Source organism: Parasteatoda tepidariorum, chromosome 2, assembly GCF_043381705.1.
Source record: "Parasteatoda tepidariorum isolate YZ-2023 chromosome 2, CAS_Ptep_4.0, whole genome shotgun sequence".
Classification (NCBI taxonomy): domain Eukaryota; kingdom Metazoa; phylum Arthropoda; class Arachnida; order Araneae; family Theridiidae; genus Parasteatoda; species Parasteatoda tepidariorum.
This window is the reverse complement of record NC_092205.1, coordinates 12338308-12349822: the sequence shown is the minus strand read 5'-3', so window position 1 is coordinate 12349822 and position 11515 is coordinate 12338308. Positions and strand designations below refer to the sequence as shown.

At 30.6% G+C, this 11515-nt stretch overlaps 2 non-coding genes across 2 annotated transcripts; both read left to right on the top strand.

Moving 5' to 3' along the window:
- The first annotated feature begins 1524 nt into the window (after positions 1 to 1524).
- On the top strand, positions 1525 to 1595 carry TRNAG-GCC (transfer RNA glycine (anticodon GCC)). Its single transcript has one exon. It is a non-coding gene; the product is annotated as a tRNA-Gly (tRNA).
- Positions 1596 to 4703: 3108 nt separating this feature from the next.
- On the top strand, positions 4704 to 4774 carry TRNAG-GCC (transfer RNA glycine (anticodon GCC)). The gene has a single exon. It is a non-coding gene; the product is annotated as a tRNA-Gly (tRNA).
- Positions 4775 to 11515: the final 6741 nt, after the last annotated feature.

Below are 11515 nucleotides of genomic sequence, written 5' to 3'. Positions count from 1 at the left end.
TTTTTACTTATTATTTCCCACCCCCTTTTTTTCATATGTCTATAATTTTTCTTTGTTTTATTCTTCATTTTGAACTTATCTAATGAGTGCTGTTTATTTGCAGCTTCACGCAATAAATGATACTTATTGTTTTTCTTAACTTTCTTAGTGTTTTCTTGTATTTTTATATATATATATATATATATATATGACATATAGATATGTATATATGAATATATATATATGATAAATGATATATACATAAAGCATTAATTTAAACATGACCTTGCATTTGAATCATTTTATATTGTTTACAAAAGTTGAGTAATAATTTTATTTTAAACTATAACTGAACATTCTTCAGGCAAAATTTTCTAAGACTGTTAGTTTTAAACTTAGAATTAAAATAATAGAGTAATTATTTAAATTCTTATGAAGAATTTATACAATTATGTAAACTCAGGAAGATATTTATGAATGTTCAAACTGTTTAATTTAGAGAAAAATATTGAACACATACTTCAATTTCATTTCAACTTTATATTATTTTTGTTTGAAATTAAATATTACTTTATGCATTATTAAATGCATTAGCTACGATTGCATTTCCAGTTAAGTGAGAAAACATCAAGAGCAGTTTTAATATTTAATGGCTTGGAATATTGTTTGCAATCACGCATTTGAATTATAATATGATTGATGCACGTTAGGCTCCTTAATTTGTTTCAGTTGTTTTCTTTCGTTACATTACGTATAGTAAAATATTTAATTAAATTTTTCAATTTTAATAAATTAGAATTTTAATTTTAATTTTAATTTTTAATTTTAATTTAATTTTTATAATAAATTAGAATATTTTACTCTTTAATTATTTTTGTAAATTTTAATATGATGGTAATGCTTAATGCACTCGTAGATATTTTTATTTTAAAATAAATTCAAATACACGTAGCACGAACATTTAAAATCTTATTTTAAAAGAAATTCTATTGCAGAATAATTATTAAGAAAGTAATAAGTAAAATAGATTCAATAAAATTATTTTAAATCAAAACAAATAGCTTTATTTTTTTTAAAAGCCGATTTAGAAGATGAAATTTTTTTTTTTTTGTGAAATCTAAAATGCAAAACTCTTGGGAATTTTAGTTCGTGTTGTTGATTGCTAAAGCTAAACGCTTTGCGTTTTTTGTTTCACTACTACATAAAATATCATTATTTTGTTATTTTAACTCTGCTCGGAAAATGTAATTCTAAAAACCATTTTTATTTTCCTATATTATTCATATAGTTTTGTTTATGTTAGTTTGCTTTTGTGGGAAAGAAGGTAATTGGAGATTTTTTCTATTTGGCCGTAAATTTTGCTGAAATAATGCTCCGAGCCTTTGGTTGAGTTAGTGGAAAAAGCTTATGAATATTACGATTGTCGTAAGAGGTAGTTCGACACACTTTTCTGTGTTTATTTTATGTTTGGCAGGTGTTAGTGTCAGTAGCTAATTTAATAATTCAAGATGAGAATTCTAGCTAATGGAACTTGAAGTAAAACAAGCATCGGTGGTTCAGTGGTAGAATGCTCGCCTGCCACGCGGGCGGCCCGGGTTCGATTCCCGGCCGATGCATAGCTTTTTCAATCCTAATATTTTTTTCACGATTTTCATAATGTATTTGAACTTCATAATTTATTAATTTAATTTGCTATAATATTTAAACTAAAGTACATGGAGTAAAAATTTCTTATTTAACTGCGCAAGCACTATTCTTCGTCTACTTTAATTTTACTAATTTTAAGGAAGAAAATATTCTTCTTTATGTTATTAATTGATGTTCAACATATCTAATTGAAGGTGTTAGTGTTTCAATGAAACTGAGAGAAAATCGGTGATTCAGTCGCAGAATTCGCTTCTATTTAGGCACCTAGGCATGCCTAGTGGCCCAGGTTCAATTTCCACCTACTTGAAATTGTGATAATACTTTGCATCTACATAGCGGTTTTGATTATTATCATTTTATATTTTACCCTAAAAGCTATATTATTTATAGAAAAACCTATACGAAAAACTCAGAGCATAAAAATAACAATGAGGAATCTTATACCATTCTCATGATTAGCAACAGTACCTGTAGATTGCTAGATAACACTTTTCAAATCATAACACAATTCCCCTAATTTTCAGAATCGTAATCAAAATCAAATCTCACGACATAATCTTTTGACGCTTTTTCTTCATAACGGTGACTAGTCAATTTATGCATTTAAGTAATTAATGCAAAATAAGTCATTGTAATTGCTATCAATATAAGTTTTAATTGCTTGCACTAGCTATTAAACAAATTATTTGACGACGATGGTTTGAAAATATGTGTTTTTTTCTAACAAAATGTTTTTGTTATCAACAAATACATTTGTTAAAATGTTATCAGGAAATGGACCTTCGTGTATGTTGTCATATTGTAGGCACATAGTAAGAGAAAACATTAAATGACTCTCACTCTTATCAAGGGGGGAAATGAACAGATTTAAATCGGGGGTGGGGTACAAATTTGGTTTTTACTGAAAAAAAAAACACAGATGAATACTAAACATGAAAATGAAACGCCGCAGAAAAGATTTATTTACTTATTACGCGGCTAAAAATTATACAGTCATACTTGTTTATAAAGATTCCTGATTTTACTACACCCGGATACAAGTCGGAAATAATTTGTACTATGTTAAGTTTGTCTGAGCATAGCTTGCTTTTAATGATCAGATGCTGGGTTTTTGCGAGCAATATTGTGACAGAGGAAAAAGTTGCCAACTTCAGACGTTTGAAAATGAGTAGAGAAAAATTTTAATTGCATACATCTATTAACGCTAATGTTATCACTTTCGAGATACCTATAGCTTGTCTAAAATGAGAACTCCCCCAGACATTCGTCTGGACCTGTGGCGGTGACTATGGTAACGAGGTATGACTATTTCAAGTAGGGGTGCGGGATCGAGTCGGCGAGAGAAAGGGAATCTCTTTCTTCGGTCTAATTGTGTCAGTCCTAGAGTGAAGCTACCCTCCCTAAAATGCGCCGTTCTTGTTTCCATAGCACCAACTGCCTCAGACTTTGTGGCGGGAGGAGTTCGTAGCTTAGACAAACTATACTTCTATGGATATTGTAGTTAAAGCTGATGAAGGAAAAAAATGAAAGCGATGATGATAACAACAAATGGGAAGTATTTTATGCTGATTAGCAAAAATACTTCAAACTTTTTCTTTTGCTACGGTGCAAATGATGAAGTGTTTTGGGCCATGAAACTTTTGTAAATAATAACACAACAAATTGACAATAAGACAAATCCAAGCAAAATTAACTAGCTTCTTTTCTTCGTAAAGAAATAAAAAATGAATAAAATAAGTACAATATTTATAATTTATTAAACATGTATGAGCATTTACAATTTTTTGTCCAGCACGCTATTTACAAGCTTTTGATTGCGATACTTAAAAATAGCAGTTAATTTTTAAACACATTTTGATAGATCAAACATAAAACTGCAGTAGTTGGTTATTTTTATTTATAACAAAACGTTGTGTTGTGGAAAATATTGTATTTTAAGAAAAATACGAAACAATTATGAGTTTTGGTTAGCATGGCGAGTGGGTAGAGAAGCTTCTTCATGAGCTGAAAAGCGACTGAAAATAAATAATTTATTCGAAGCTCAGTCGACAAGGGAAATAAAAAAGAGTGCCTTACACTTGAAGCAATGTGATGATTTTAAACTATGTGTATAATTTTGCCGTGAAGAATTATCTGGACTGGGCTTGCACCGGAAAGGTTCTGGGTTCGAATCCCAGACAAGGCATGTATGTTCTTTCATTCTCTGTACTACTTGTCCTTACTGTGGGAGCAACGCTAGCCCAACTAATAGGGTGCCCCTGAAGGAGTGGTCAACATATTTACCTTGTAAATGCCTAAATTGTCGAAATGATAACACAGGTGGGCATTGGAAATAAAAAAAAAAAGAATTATCTGGGCATTAGAACAGACAGATAATTTAAATATTTTAAACTTTTAATATTAACGCCATTAAAGTTATTAAACATTTTCAAATGTAGCCAATTTGGAGATATTTTTCCACCTAGATGATGATTAACCAAAATCACTGCGTTATTTTCCGTTTTAGCAAATTTTTATGATCCCAGGTAATGCAATAATAATGCAGTAAGTTTCTAAATATTAAAAAAATTAGACCACAAATGCTTTTTATTTTCACAAAACTGTGACTTTTCTCCATATCGACGTTTTGCGCCATTTTCAAAATAAGCGTAGGCAGCGCTGACTTTAGATAGACTGAACTTGATGTAACAGTCATGAGTAGCAGTTGCAAACACACAGCAGTTATAAAAATACCATTATTATTCCCAAAAAAACCATCATTTCATATTATGACCATAACAGCCTAGACGTTAGGAAACGATAAAATATCATATTTATAGATTTCCTTCGGTAGAAGAGTGTAACGATTTCCTGAATCATAATTTAATTATGTAAGATTTCGTGAGGGAATTGAATTACAAAAATCTTTTATTGATGGTGCATAGGAAATCACTTACTCGATAAAAGGTGAAAGCATATTCATACAGTCATTGGAGAAGAGAATTCATCGAGCCGTTTCGCATGATTTACTTGAATATAAATGTAGGTTAATGCCTTTCTCTTTTTATTAATGTCTTAAAGATTTCGACGCATATGAAGCATCGGTGGTTCAGTGGTAGAATGCTCGCCTGCCACGCGGGCGGCCCGGGTTCGATTCCCGGCCGATGCAGGATTTTTTTAAAAAATTTATTTAAAATTTTATCCGGATATTTAAAAATTAACGAGGATGAAGCACAAATGAAAATGCATAAATAAAATGTACTTTCATTTGTACTTTAAGATGAAATTTATTTATTTTAATAAGTGCCTTTTTTCGATGTTTTTTACTTTAGTCAGATCACTTTAATTACGATGATAAAATATGAATTAGACGTTTGGTAAGCAGTTAAAAGAGAAGAAATTCTAGTGCTTTTTCATACTATAAATAACAAAACACAGTCGACGTGCTTCAAGCGTTTCAAAAATAGGCCCCCATTTTCAAGACTTTCCAGAAGTGAAAGAAGATAAGAAACAAAAGTGACGTGAAATAAAAACGGCAAGCTGCAAACGAAAAACGGAAAAATAAAGAAACGAAATAAAGCTAGAAAAATCATAGTAGCCTACCAAGAAAAAAAGATGAAAAATAGAGCAAGAAAAACTTTTGTGGCAGTGAGGGGCAATTAAGGGTAAAATGCATTTGAACGTGTTGCAGAGAGGTGGCGAGTAACTAATGTCGTTCACAAGGGAATCAGCATTCATATAAAACAAGATTCCGGGGCATCAAGATGAGCTGATGTAACTTTGGATGGAAAAATTTTTGGCATTGTCGAAATTGAATTTTTGCCCAAGATTCCAACAATGTGCAGCGATTAATAATTTCTCGATTTTTTAAAGTCGAACATTTCTATCGTGCTTCTTAACCTCACCATAGCGGGTGGAATAGCTCTGCTTCACCACTTCTCCATAGCGCGTGAATATGCATTTCCCTCTGAGTTGCCTTTCTCGGCTACTATGGTTTTTGCAGCTTTGTTTCTCACCTTTTTTTTGTATTTATCAGGCAACTTTTCATTTTTTTAAAATTTGAAATCACTTTTGTTTCTACTTATTCATGTCTGGCAAGTCTAGAAAATGATCTCCTCTTCTTAAAGCCTTGAAACATGTCGACTGTTATTTGTTATTTATGGAACGCGAGAGTAGTGGAGGGTCCCAATAGTTTGCATGAAAAAGAGAAAAAAAAGTAATAGGAAGTGATATGACATGATCATTAATTAGCGACTAACTTATGAAAATTCCTAGAATACTGAAACCGGAAGACATTAAAATAAACAGACAACTAGAAAGACATTTTCTCTGAGACAATAAAATTAGAGAGTATTTTAAAATGACTGTCTTATCTCATTTGGTGGTAATCATCAAAAGACGAACTCAATAAGGCTTCCATCAATAAAGAAAGATTCTGTTCTGAGCTTTTTCATTTTCTCTTTTGAACTTAACAAACAAAGACAAAATATTTCCTCTTTTTTTCCCTAGTTTTTTTTTCCCATTCTTCCTTTTCCTTTGGACATTTTTTATAGGTTGAATTTCTTTTGACAAAAACAGAGAGGGAGCTAATGGGGAAATAGAACATAGAATAAGCCTTTAAATAATGACTGAATAGAATGTTGTAACTTTTTATGCAACCACATCAGATGCAATTAATATTCTACAAATTCTTACATTCTACTTTAACGATGTAGAATTTTTTTTGTACATTATTGTTTCGTTTCATACAAAAATGCATTAAAAGCTATGTAAAAATATATGTTTCACTGTATATTTTTTGTGATTATTCTAGTTTGCTTAATTACCCCATACTTATGAATTTCTAATGTAACAAACTTTGAACAATATTTACCATTTATTTACCATTTTATTTCATTTACCATATTGTGATTAAAGCATATAAGCATATTAAGTATTTTCTTATATCAAAAGCATTTTCAAAGTATTTCATGGATCTGCATTTAGTTATGTGACTGCATTTTGAACAGTTGATCCTTGAAAATATTGAAAGGGTTAGTCCTAACTTTCACAATGCAAAAGATCTCAAACAAAATGACTAGCCTAATTTTGTATTAAATGATGATTTCAATGTACACTGCACAAAATAAAGAATGGAACATATTGAATAACTTTTGATCTAATGATCTGAATGTACCATTTTGATAGTTTTGTGGGGAACTTAATTTCCTTGTAGAGCTAACACTTGTGAGAATAAATATATTTTTAAATAAAAATATGAATGAATCTTGATATAAGGTAGTAAATTTTAATTTAAGAAAAGCGTCTGAGAATTCTTTATGTTATTCTGAGGTTATTCAGGATTTCGTAAAATTCATATTGCTCTGACAAAATGCAAGATTATTTATTTATCTACATACAAAGGCTTTGGAAAATCACTAAATTTCTTAACATTAAATTTCTGCTTAAAATGTATTGAGGTCTGCTTAAAATGTATTCTTTGTTTTTTTTTTACTCTAAGGTGCTATTGTGAATGTATATTGTTGTTTCTAAAGACACTTGTACAAGTCAAGCTCTTCTTGCAAGTCAAGCTGGCGAATCAAGTCAATAAGGTGCGCCCTTCATTTGACAAGAGAGCACCGCAAGGATAAAAGAACGTCTTAGCTCAGAATCGTACGGATAGATGAAACGATCACTGATTCTGAAGGCACTTCCTTACTTTAGATATAGATCTGAAATAGAAGGAAATTTTCTCTAGATCCATATACCTCTGGTAGGGCTCAGAGACTGACCACAGGAATTTCAATTCCACAGATTTTACGAGTACATATATCACATGTACTTGATGGGTCGCAAGGCTGAGTCGAGAACCACGGTCCCTCCAGACCAGAAATCTCTAACCGCTGGGGTACCAAGGCCCCCGTGAATGGTTTATGCCAGATTGAGTAGAACGAGACGTGGTGGCTCAGGGGATAGAGCATTCACCTTCCAATGGGGCTCAAATCCCAGCGATTGTTTGTCTATACGAATTTCACACCCAGCTCGCGCCGACCACAGTGCTGGTGTAAAATATCATCAGTGGTAGACGGATCATGGGGTAGAGTCTCATTTCCATCAGGTTAACCGTGGGTGGTTCTCGTGGTTTTTTTCTCCATGTAACGCAAATGCGGGTTAGTTCCATTAAAAAGTTTTCCACAAAGGCAAAATTTCTCCCTACACTTGATTCAGAAGTTCCCATGTCTTCTGGATTGGGTTCAAAATTACAACTCTAAGGAGTTGAACATTAGTTGCCTTCACAAAATTGAGTGGGCTGTTCAACGACGATTATAAAAAATATTGAATAGAATGGAATTTTTCTTTCGATGCATTATACTTACATTGATAAAAAAAATTCTAGTAGTTTTGTCCATGTTCTAGTAATTTCAAGGGTCAGTTCTTGTTCGATCCGTTTTCTGACGTTCCGTATTTTCTTGACAAAGCCTTTTGCGTGTTTCCCAATACCCGTTTATGTACTTTTGCAACAGATTTGGCAAAGTGATATAATGAATATTTTGTACATCTAAAAAGAACAAACATGTTGAACCTTACTGTAATGGGGTTCGGTATAAAATGAATGTGATAAATTAGATTTTGAATAAGTTAAAATAGATATACCAACTAGTTGACGATGGATATTGCAATATAAAGTAAAGCAAACTATACAAGTAACTAATTTACTATAAACTATATAACTATATAAGTTGCAATATAGGTAAAGTTTGAGTTTTAGACGTTGAAAATGAAACAACAAGCCTAATTGAAAAACAATGTCATTTTTATAATTAATACTTGTTTATAAATGAGTACAATTCATTTGAGAAACATCACAAAGAACACAATTATATGCGCATTGCGTTAAATAAAAAACGAGCCACCATGAATAACTTTTGATCTAATGATCGGATCTTCACGTGCTAGGACTCAATCTAAATGGTTCTAGAGGGTGACTTCAAATATGGTAATTAATTAGTGCAGACGATATTTTAAGTTACGAAATCAGACACATAAGCGTATTTTCTCTAAATAAACTTACCTTTTTTTTTACTAATTTGGATTTTTAACACCCAAAATATATGGGGTAGCCGCCATTTGGGAAATATGGTCCCCGTTGTTTGGACAGGAGAGTTGTTCAAAGTTCGAACCCCCTGATGCTAATTTTGTTTTTTGCTTATTTTACCATATCTTGGGTCCCTTTAAAGCGAATTGAAAAATCTTTGCACGCAATTAAAAAATTCGCTTAGTTAAAGATAGTTCCTTGAAAAAAAATTATGGAAAATATTTACTATTTAATAACAATAAGACTTTTGAATTGTGAGGTATATAAATTTTTACATTATTTCAAATTATCCAATTTCACATGAGATTAGAGTCAAGTAATGAAATGTGAGACGAAATTTCTAATTATTATTAGTAATAGTATCATTTCATTCTGCATGTCTGCCTTGTCAATTTAAGTGAAGTCAAGCATTCCTGTTACAGACTTTTCTTGGCTGGGGATTTCATGGCGGTTAAATCATTACAATTTCGTGAACAGCCACTCCGTAATCAGCATTGTGCTCCGGCCACCTTTACTTCTTAAGCAAGCTGGTTCTAATTTGAGACCAAATAATTCTAGTTTGAGACCTTTATTTCTGCTGAAGTGGGTTCAGCCAAATTCCCATCTTTTCTAGAATCTTTGTTGCAATTTTTGCTAAATTTAAACTCTGCATAAGAAATGATTTTATTTATTTATTTTTTTACTTTTCTCTCAGCAGTTTTGTTCGTGTTATGATAATTATATATTGATGATTTTATCCATATAGTTTTGTTTCTGTTAGTTTGCTTTTGTGGGGGAAAAGTGAGGAGTCAATTGAAGATTTTTTCTATTTGGCTATAAATTTTGCTGAAATAATGCTCCGAGGAAACTTTAAATTTTGAAAGAAAGGTTAAACCCTTAATTTCTGGGGCTTTTAAATTAAAGGGTTAAAGGATACAGGGAGCAGATAAACTATGGCAACTAGCTTTTGGTGGAGTTGGTGGAAAAAGCTTATGAATATTACGCCTATCGTAAAAGGTAGTTCGATACACTTTCCTGTGTTTATTTTATGTTTGACAGGTGTTAATGTGAGTAGCTAATTTAATAATTCAAGCTGAGAATTCTAGCTAACGGAACTTGACATCGAACAAGCATCGGTGGTTCTGTGGTAGAATGCTCGCCTGCCACGCGGGCGGCCCGGGTTCAATTCCCGGCCGATGCATAGCTTTTTCAATCTCAATATTATTTTCACGATTTTTATAATGCATTTAAACTTTAAAATTAATTAATTTAATTTGCTATAATATTTAAATTAAAGTATATAGAGTAAAATTTCTTATTTACAGTTTGCTGCGTAAGCACTATCCTTTGTATACTTCAATTTTACTATGTTTAAGGAAGAAATTTATTTTTATTTTATGTTATCATTTGATGTTCAACATGTATGTAAGTGAAGGTGTTAGTGTTTCAATGAAACTGAGGCAAAAACAGTGGTTCAGTTGTAGAATTTGCTTTTATTTAAGCACCTAGGCATGCCTAGTGGCCCAGGTTCAATATTTATTATTTTATTTTCTCTATTTTATGGATGTCATTTTTTGTGATATAAATTATTAATTGTCTGAAGCTGTTGTAGTTTTGTTCCTGTTGTTATGATAATTATATAATGATGATTCTTACTTAATTTTGAAAAGGAAAAAAAAACAGAGTTTCTTATATTTGCCATTTATATATATTTAAAAAAGTCACATTTTCCAGTTTTATTAAATAGCTTCCTAAAAATATTTGAAATAATTTCTATTTATTTTTTAATCGCTGCAATTTTCTGACACTCTTACAAGGCTAATGAAGTAAATAATTTAAAAACAGACCTTAACTATTATATGAAACTATATTTCACTTACTTGAATTTTTATTTAATTTGTAATAAATTTTACACAAACGGTAACGTTCCAGAAATTAAATATTGTCTTCGGAGTAATTGTGTAAAAAATAACAAACTGTCTTTTTCATTAAAGATTATTTGCCGTAAATTTTAAAGCTCGAAAGAAGATGAAATAAAGCATAAAAATACGGCTGCTTTTAAAAGCCATTTAATTATTTAAAAAATTCGTTAAGTACTTTAAAATGAACTGATGATTTTGTTTAAGGGAAGTCACTGGAAAACTAAATCAATGGAGTTAACAATTTTTTCCTCATTTAAACCAAAAACAAAGAAAGCTGCTGTTTTTTTTTAACAAAAGCTTTCGGTTTTTTGCCCTTAAGTTAAAATCACGTTTTAACAATGAAACTAATTGAAAATTAGTTTGCGACAATATTATAATTCATTAGATTTCATTATAATTAAGTGAGGAATATTATTCCATGAACTTTACAATTCAAACTTGAAAGTTATTTAATTACTAATTCGTTTTATTCCTGGAAGAAAAAAATGTTTTTAAACTAAGTTTTTTTTCTCCATTTCTAATAATTTTTTTTTACCGTTGCATTTCTTAATAAAATAAAAACGCTTCATTAAATGAATTTTGTTTCTTTACTTTTCTGAAATAAAATAAATTTTTTAAACTTATTTGTTACATTCTTATATTCGTTTTGAGGTTTAGAGAACTTTAATAATCTGCAGTAAAATAATTGTACTTGAAAATTAAGTATAAATACATTGTTATTTAAAAAATATTCTATTTATCTGTATATAGTCATGTACTAGATTCGTGAAATGAAATAAATAAAAATACTGAGATCGTTTTACATTTATTTTCGAAAATCTATTTACTTTCTAATGCAAATTCAGCTGCTTAAGACTCATGCACCGTTTTCTACTTATCTATTTATTAGTTGAGGTGGTCATTTATTAGAAACTTGTAATATATTTTTTTATTT